Consider the following 10,000-nt stretch of genomic DNA (forward strand, 5'->3'; position numbering starts at 1 on the left):
GTGTGACGTGACAGCAGCAGTCACACAGGGCACACATAAATGTTTAATAGCGTGACTGTGAAGAGGAGAGGTGCCTCTGTAGCGAGCGCACCCCAACACACACTAAAGTTTGAGACAGAACCCCCACATCGCCTCAGTCTGATTTGGTCTCTTCCTTTTCACATTCAACCCTCACAAAACATATTCCATCCAGGCCTGCAGTTTTATGTGGCAGTATACACATGCACACAAAAAAACACAACTTCAAGCTCTCTGTGTGTGAGCGCTGTATAAAAACGCAGGTCCGTTTGCCAGGTTATGTTTTCATCTCGTAACAGCTTTGCCCATTTTCCTTTGAACGACAAAAACGACGCCGAGTTTTATTTCTGCTGCTCCAGCACAACGAGCCGAAATGGATACAATCCCATAACTGCTCAAAAGAAATTACGCCGAGTGTCTTTAGGAAAGCAATGAAATATCTCAGCATCTAATACAACCCAGCAAGGCTGCGTTCTCATTGACTTAGCTCTTGGCCATTACTGGAATGGGCTCATGCTGCATGCTTGAATAATGCATGACACTGAGGCAAATAGTCAGAGTAAGTAGGTAGAGTGCTATTTACCTTACAGTGAGAGAAGCTAAATATGAAAGTTTAACCCTACAGTATACACTGCACTATATCAACACACACACACACACACACACACACACACACACACACACACACACACACACACACACACACACACACACACACTATTTCTAAATATGTGAAAATAACTACTTAAATATCACTTAAAATAACTACTTAAATATCATGTTTAGCCATCTGGTAAAATTGAAAATATTGAAAAGAAACACGATAAAAAGAGCTACAGTTTCAGATCCTGAAACTTAGCAAGCAACACCTAACAAAGCAGATGAATCAGGCAAACAAGTTCACAAACAACAGGGCATGGAGGGGGAGACCAAACAGGCAGGGCAGGGCGGGGATACCAGTTGGAGGGGTGGAGGGTCAAGCCTAGTGCAACACCTGCCTGGGAGGCACTGAGGCCACACTGCTGCTGTGGCAAGTCGCTAACGCTAATGTTAGCGCACAGCTATCAAAACGACTGGAAGCAAAGCAAGCTGAGGTTGCTTACATCATTGTCACTGGGAGAAAAGGCTGCACTTAGACTGCAAACTGTTCACAGAAGAAGAAGAGGAGGAGAGGCTTTTGACATTAGACCAGCCTGGACTACTGTTTAGCCAGTCAAACACATGGTTAGGATTAGCCATCCTAGATCTAGTTTTTCCTCCTGGTGTCAAATTGTAGCATTTGCATGATGGTAGCATCCCACAGCTACACAAACACCTGCCAACCACATGTCACTGATGCCTGATACTGGCTCTGAGGCGGATGTGCTTGTCTTCTTTGAGCTCTCAATGTGCCACATGCAAATCACAATCTGAATTGGGTTTTTTTTTTCATTATTATAATTATTTTTTCTAATGGGCTTCATACAGTGCCTGACTTATGGAAAAGACTCAACCCGCAGCTGAGCAAACATGGAATTATCACTCTGCCAGTAGGCCTAGTTCAGTTAAAACAATAATGTGCTGTCTCTGCTGAGATAAGTCCTGAGGAACTAAGACCCCCGCCTGAGCAGCTGAAATGGAATGGCCCAAAAACTGAGCAGTTCCTTGGTAACATATAGTGTAGAGTGTACATTTTTAACAACCCAGCAAGTGAGAATTCAACAATCACGAAAATCATGTCCAACAAGCCTTTTACCTCTACGTGTAATCACCCGCCCAATTATAGGTATCATGGATGGTTGGGCTGAGCTGCCAAAATGTGGGGATGTTGGAGAGCTGGAAACGAGCCACTTAGAGCCACTCGGCCACTGAGCAACTGGCCACTTAGCAGAATAATGTCGGCATAGATGACAGGAAATAAAAACACCAAAAATTCACAATGATGAACTGTCTCTGATCTGTGTCATGAGGATACAGAGAGTTACAGGACAAAGTAGTATTCGTTAAGGGGGAGGTGGTGTGGGGGTTGTTGAGAGCTTGAACACACATGCCATGGTCTTTGAGGTGGTGGTGGTAGTGGTGTGTGTGTGTGTGTGTGTGTGTGTGTGTGTGTGTGTGTGTGTGTGTGTGTGTGTGTTTTCTCTTTGAGGTCCTCTTGTAGAAAAGGCACTGGTCACCTCTAGTTTCTGTCCACCTTGTGTCAGTTGTTTTTTTTCTTTTTTTTTTCTCAGCATAGTAGACAGACTTGTTTGATCCAGGAATCCACATTCACATTCAACACTCACACACAGAAACACACACACAAGCATCACCTGGCACCCCTATCACTGGCTCACCCTTTCCTCAGCAAGGGCATACCTGTGTTTGTACTGCAAGGGGGTGGGAGGTGTGTGTGTGTGTGTGTGTGTGTGTGTGTGTGTCTCTAAAAGCCTCCATATTCCAGAATGTTCCAAAAGCTGGCAAAGAGGCTATGCAGGCCATGGCAAAAAATGTTCTGGGGCCTATTATGCAAAGCAGCATATCCATTTGTGTGGGGGCGCGGGCGGCGATTAGCACTAAAACGCTTCGACCATTCTCCTCCATCATTTTTTCCCATTCAATAACCGTCGCATTAAGCAGAGAACACCTGGTGAGGCAATCTGCTTGTAAAGCTGTGTGTGTGAGAGAGTGACCAGTGAGTGAGTGAATGTGCGTGTGTGTGTGTGTGTGTGTGTATGTGTGTGTTTTGTGTTTGTGTGTGTGTGTTTGTGTATATGAGTGTGTGTGTGTGTGTGTGTGTGTGTGTGTGTGTGTGTGTGTGTGTGTCTGTATGTATATGTGCGTGTGCGTGTGCATACGTGTGTGTGTGTATGTGTGTGTGTGTGTGTGTGTGGACAAGGTAAGGTAGAAGCTGGAGGATAGAACAGATCATGCCAGGGGGGGTGAAGCTGGGTAAGAAACTGAACCGCACAAACACACAGCTGCCAAGTAAACAGTAAACAGACAAACAGACCTGCACAAACAAACAAGTCAGTACTAACAGACACACATGAAGAGATTTGGCTGAACTACCAGCACATGACCTTTTCTGGTGGAGAGATACAGAGAGAAATACAGAGAGAATGAGACAGACAGACAGACTATTTGCACTCTATTTGTCTATTAGTTTGAGTGTGTGTGTGTGTGTGTGTGTGTGTGTGTGTGTGTGTGTGTGTTTGTGTGTGTGTGTGTGTGTGTTAGCAAAATATAAAGTGATAGTTGCAAACATACAAACACACACACACACACACACACACACACACACACACACACACACACACACACACACACACACACACACACACACAAAAACACACACACACACATACATGTGTACACACACACACACACACAAATGCACACACATATACACACATACATGTACATACAGAGAGAGAGAGAGAGAGAGAGAGGAGAGAGAGAGAGAGAGAGAGAGAAAGATAGAGAGAGAACAAAGCATATGTCAACACATCAGATAAATGTTCGCGTGGCTGGGTGGTATCTCATACTGAGTCAGCTCCTGACCTCTTCCTCTTCATGAAGCAGTATGACAGCTAACCTTTAGTATGGCATGGCCATAGGCAGTATGTGTGTGTGTGTGTGGGTGTGTGTGTGTGTGTTTGAATGTGATGCACAAGCATGTAAGCATGTCTATATGTGTATCTGCCCAAGCGTGTATACATACACACAAGCATGTAGGCATGTCTCTATGTGTACGTGTGTGTGTGTGTGTGTGTGTGTGTGTGTGTGTGTGTGTGTGTGTGTGTGAGAGAGAGAGAGAGAGAGAGAGAGAGAGAGAGAGAGCTTCTGAGTGTACACCAGGGGTCAGTGATCCATTAGTGTGTTTAATTTCTGCCTTTGCCGCCTAGTTTGTCGGGGCACCATTAACACAATATGAGCAATGAATCAGATCATAAGAATAATGCAGATAATTGGCAGGCTCTCAGCATGGCTCCCTTGCCACACACACGAGAGAATCACACACACACACACACACACACACACCAGACGACAAGGGAGAGAGGAACACACACACACACACACACACACACACACACACCACTGCTGTTTCAGTGCTTATTAGCGAGGGTTTTTCTTCTCGTTCACATAGCAAGGACAAACACAAAGGAATGTCTGTAGTAAAATATTGTTGTAAAGCGAAATTATCTAATATACAAAATGTAGATGAACCGTATTCTGCATCTAATAAAGTGTTGAATGCAGGGCATCATATGTCAGGATGTCGTTCCCTGTTATAAGTCATGCCGTTTAGTCATGAGTTTAGGTTTATCAACGTTAAAACATAGATTTAAAAATGGTTTAGACTGCATCCATTTCTAAGACAAGTTTATATATTTGCAGATGCAACAGGTGCCTTCTATTAAAAAAACACAGGTGTTCTTGCTTTACCCTCCACAAACTACAATAGGTCTATTCTCAGACATGTTCACATCATCGCTATATGGAACATGTCCTGTTTTAACTATTAATGGTGATTTAAGCTGTTTACTGGTTTGATTGTGTGCGTAGGGTGTATTATTGTTGTTATGTGGGTTTACGTACGTATGCAACTTTTGTACTGTTTTCGTAAAATTTCAATATGTATACAAAATGCACCGCTTGTTTATTAACTGAAAAGAAAAGGATAAAAATGCATTAAAAAAAACAACTGATTGTGGGGTAAAATGGGCATGGTACATTTTGTTGTAGATAGCAGACTTCTTATTATATGACCTCAGAGGACTTGTCTATACACTGCTACGTTAAACACTGATTGGACCAGGCAGGTCACACGACACAGGGGGTTAAAATACTGCAGTCATGGCATTTCATTAGCTTTTCATCACACACATGCATAGGCTTTGAACAATCACCCCAAGGCATGTTTGAAGAGCTCTTGCTCTTGTTATGTAATAATTTGATAATTATAATACTAATTAGCAAAAATATAATGGCATATAATAATTAGCATAATGTTTAACCCACAGGCGAAAGCTCAGCATCATGGATTGACGTGTAGGCCTTGGGAAAAAAAGGAAAAAAAGCTGAAGGAACTCTACAGAGAAACTCTGTGTTGCTATTCATAGGAAATTACCTGCATACGTCAGACACAGTACAATACGCAAATAGAAAACCACTGTAGACAACCACAGTACTAAACATAAAAGCCTCATTCGGGTCTTTTTTGTTTGTTTCTAATGGGGTGACAAAGTGACGTTGAGACTCTCTGATGGTAAAACATTGGCTTGATGTGACTTCCCTGGGTCAGAGTTTACCAAACATGAACTTTGGTCCGCACTTAAGAACGAAAGCCCTCTCAGACATGCATGGACGGGAAAGCCCTCCTGGCAGCCGGCAGCCTACGCATGCCTATACGCATGCAGTTACAGAGGAAGTGGATGACACAGGAGGCACCAGAGCAACTGGCCGCATTGTTTGCTGTAGTCATGCACACACACACACACACAAACTGGGATGAAGAGCTGTGGTCAGTTAGTCTTAACAACAAAGAGCCTCGGTTAAAGAAGAGAGTGCACTTCATTAGATAACAAATCTACCACATTCCACACACCAATTCAAATTTGAAGCAAATATTTGCAGCAGAGTAGAAACTAGGGCTTATTGTAAGAAAGTGAGAGAAATGTAGAGAGAGAGGGGGGGGAGAGAGGGAGAGAGAGAGATAGAGAGAGAGAGAGAGAGAGAGAGAGAGCTGTTTAGGATGCCGGACCTCTTGCTCTTTTATTCTCTATTATTGATCTGACTATTGTTGAGGTACTGAGCAACACTGATGCCTCTGAGGGCTAGTCAAGCTAAAGGGAGCTCTCTCACAATAACACACACACACACACACACACGTGCAAACACACACGACCGATCATTAAAAAAACATTTGTATTGATTACAGTGGATGAGGAGGGCTCCCCAGATGAGTAGGGAGACAACAAATTTGATCCAGCTCTATTCAGTGTCATGAAGCATCCGTCTGAATCAGCCCTCCAAAGAAGTGGATGTAGCAAATTTAACTTTAATTGTCAGACCCATCATGATTAGCTTAGCTAATCAAAATTGTTATTTTTCTAAGAGAAGGCCCAATTGAAAACAATCAATGTCTCTCTGGGTTAGATATAATGCGATGGCAAATGCCAACAGGTTAAGTGTGCTTGTAATTCAGTTTATCTGGCCAGTTCTGTTTGCCCAAACAGTGATTTTGTTATGTTGGTAAATAAAGGATGAATAGGATTAATCTTGTTTCGTAGTGCCATTGCTTTGATGATAATCTTGTGTAGTTGTAGGATAAAATGTGGACATGACTGGTTATGCAAGAAATATGGTTTCACAACCAACCTGGTATCAGATGACAATGCACATCTGCAATCACTCTCACCATAGAAGACTTGAAGAAGTGCATTTAACAGCCCCCAGGCTAACCTTCAGTTTTACATGTCTGCTTCTTTAACTTGGTGTCTATGGTTACTAAGCAAGCCGGTTTGACAGTTTTTGATTGTTCTCAGAATAGAATAATGTCGAGCACGACAGTGCTGTGAAGTTGCAGTTGCAGCCTACTGTGAAAAAGTATGAATTTGATTATCACTGATACGTGCTGCTTTTAGTTGCCCACCCTACATCCAAATGCCCATCCCAGTCAATTCCAGTTGAAAACATTGTCATACCTTTGTCAACCTAGGTATGGAGGTTGACATTACAATAGGCTACATTATATGTGCAGCATAACACACCAGAACGGTAAACAAAAAAAATGGAAATTCTAACACAGACATAACAGGAAAGATGAAAAAGGTGCTGTGTGTGTGTGTGTGTGTGTGTGTGTGTGAGAGTGTGTGAGAGTGTGTGTGTGGGTGGGTGTGGGCATATGTATGCAGGGGAGTGTGTGTCTGAGGAGCTCAGATATTCCTCTCATATACCTCTGTCAGCTCCACCCTCTGAGCAGCAGCAGTGCATCCTACCAGATTTGTTCAAAAAATGGAAGGATCTCTCTCTCTCTCTCTCTCTCTCTCTCTCTCTCTCTCTCTCTCTCTCATCTATAATTGTAATCCACCTTATCCTCACTTCATCTATGTTCTTATATTCCAGTCCTCTTCTTCTCTGCCATCCTCAGCCCTCTCTCTCTTTCTCAGATAATCAGCATTTTTGTTTTACTGTAATAGCCCGCAGTCAGCTGTTCTTCAACAATCTCTCCCCATTAATGCTAAGCCTCTGTATACATCCGAAATTAGGCTAAGTAACTTTCTTCGTCTTTCAAACACCATACCCGAGTCCTTTCATACCCTTAGCACAGACGCTTACATAAAGTCAGACTGCAGAACCAGACCAGCCACCCCACCCCCACCCCCCCTCTCCCCCATCCCCACTCAATATCCCCCACCAACCTGAGCTGTGGCACACATGAGGACAGGCGCCCGGAGCCGTAATGGCTTTAATGCATCCAGAACGCCTCCTTTTATCAGGAAACTATACAGACTGGAGCCGTAATGTGGGGCCTCGTGGGGTGAGGAGGCTGGGAGCCGGTAATGTCAGGGCAGAAGGAGCCGCCACCTGTGTCGCAGGCAGAAAGAGAGGGAGAGGCACGCCACCTCGCTCTAATTCCAGCTCTCCAGCGGATAAACAGATGGAAAACCTCACTGGGGTGTGTGTGTGTGTGTGTGAGAGAGAGAGAAAGAGAAAGAAAGAGAGAAAGAGAGAGAGAGAGAGAGAGAGAGAGACAGAGAGAGAGACAGTGAGACAGAGAGAAGGGGGGGGGGCATTTTTTCCTCGCGCATTTCTTTCCGTTCGGCTCAAAAACAACAGGTTGAATGATAGTGTTTTACATGAGCGTGCTATGCGGGAGCTGGTCTTGAGAAAGTCTCCCTCCCATTCCCCTGAGTCCCCCTGGGGTCAGCACGGGTTAAAGAGGAAGGAGAGGGTTCTCTGATCACTGTGTGTGGCCAAAGCGACAGGTCTTGTTTTTAAGAACATAGTCATCTGTCTTTCACAGGGGGGTCTCTCTCTCTCTCTCTCTCTTTTTCTCTCTCTCTTTCTCTCTCTCTCTGTTTGTTTGTCTCTGCTTTGCTTTCACTCCCTCACTTTATTGAACCTAGTAATGTTACAGTGATATATGTTCAAAAAGTAAACACTCACATTCAACAAAGCATTACTGCTAATGCTCTCTCTCTCTCTCTCTCTCTCTCTCTCTCTCTCTCTCTCTCTCCTCTCTCTCTCTCTCTCTCTCTCGTTGAGCCGGAGAGGAGGGGGAAAGGCTACTGCAGTAACTGAATTCTACTCCATAAAAAACTCCATCTTCATTATTCCTTCATCAGCTCACATGCAGCTGGAACTGGGCCAGCGTGTGTGCACACACACACACACACCCACATGCACGCACACCATGTATGCACACGCATGCACACATACACACACACAGACACACACACACACACGCACAAACGTACACACACACACATGTGCACACACACTCATGCAAATACATAAACACACACAAATGTACACACACACACACACACACACACACACACACGCGCACACACACACACACACACACACACACACACACACACACACACCTTCTCTCTCTCTGCGGCTGCACTAGATGTATAGCTTGGGCAGGAACAGGCAATGAGGGAAGAATGTCAACAACCTCTCTCTCTCTTTCTAACTCTCTCTCTCTCTCTCACACACACACACCGCGCGCGCACACACACACACACACACACACACACACACACACACACACACAGAAAACAATGTCTCTCACAGGACATGCTGGTCCCCACATACCCACACTTTCCCTCATTTCTTCCTCCACCCAAACTCCCCCAATCCATCCATCCATCCAATCCCCTCACACATCCCCTGGTTTCCAGGTAACCAGGGACTCCCACGGCTGGCTGCAGGGCCAGGAGAGGAGACGGGGATCTATAAATATGAGGTGTGTTTCCCAGCGACAGATGCGTTTGGCTGGGCGAGGACGCGGCCCGGGGGCTCCTGCTGATGAGTGGCTGTTATGGAGGCACCCGTCTGAGCACAAGAGCTCCCAGCAGCACACACATCACACACACACACACACACACACACACACACACACACACACACACACACACACACACACACACACACACACATCACCCGCCTGCCTGCACCCCTACCACCACTACACATCACAGAGGAGGGCAGACGCCGCCCAGAGCAAACCTCTCCCTCTCTTTTTCTCTCTCTCTCAAAACACACACACACACACACAGTCATACACACACACACTTGCAAGCTGACACACAGTTACTGAGCGTACATAGCAAGCATTCCCACACACAGACACGTACATGCAAGCTGATACAAACAGTCACTTGCATACACAGCAAGCAATCACACCACACACAAACACTCTCACACACACAAAGACACACACACACACACACTAACACACAAAGAGACACTAAGACACAAAGAAAGAGTCCATCAAAGACACAATATGTTATATTACGGCTTGGCAATATTCAGAGAATATGAAACACAGATGTATGCCATGCTCTAATGCAGAAGCACACACACTTCCACAGATATGCAAAACCATATACACTTCCCCTCTCCCCCTCTCTCTCTCTCCTCCTTCCCTCTCTCTCCCTCTCTCTCCCTCTCCCCCTCTCTCTCTCTCTCCCTCTAACTAGAAGAGTGTGCTCCACTATCAGTCTGCTCTGATAACGGTCCCTCAGCTCCCTGGCCGGGGGGACAAGTGCATGCTGGGTAAGGGCATCAGTGTCCCATGTGCCCCTGTGTGCATTTGGCTCCCATTAGATTACCCCCCCCAACACCACCACCCCTACCCCCGAGTGAAGGGAGGGAGGAAGGGACATTACGCAACAGAATACATTAAAGTCATTACAGTTTGCCAACTTTCTTTTAAGAGGTGCCGCCACTAATCCATAACCGCTTACATAATTTACTGTTAGCAACTCAACAGCATGGCTAACCA

The 10,000-nt window shown here is 45.1% G+C and overlaps 1 protein-coding gene across 2 annotated transcripts in view; it reads right to left on the reverse strand.

Moving 5' to 3' along the window:
* The window catches only part of fut8a (fucosyltransferase 8a (alpha (1,6) fucosyltransferase)), an 85,043-nt gene that overhangs the window by 33,284 nt on the left and 41,759 nt on the right, over positions 1-10,000 (reverse strand). The gene's annotated exons all lie outside the window — the stretch shown is intronic.

Source organism: Alosa alosa, chromosome 19 (genome assembly GCF_017589495.1).
Source record: "Alosa alosa isolate M-15738 ecotype Scorff River chromosome 19, AALO_Geno_1.1, whole genome shotgun sequence".
NCBI lineage: Eukaryota > Metazoa > Chordata > Actinopteri > Clupeiformes > Clupeidae > Alosa > Alosa alosa.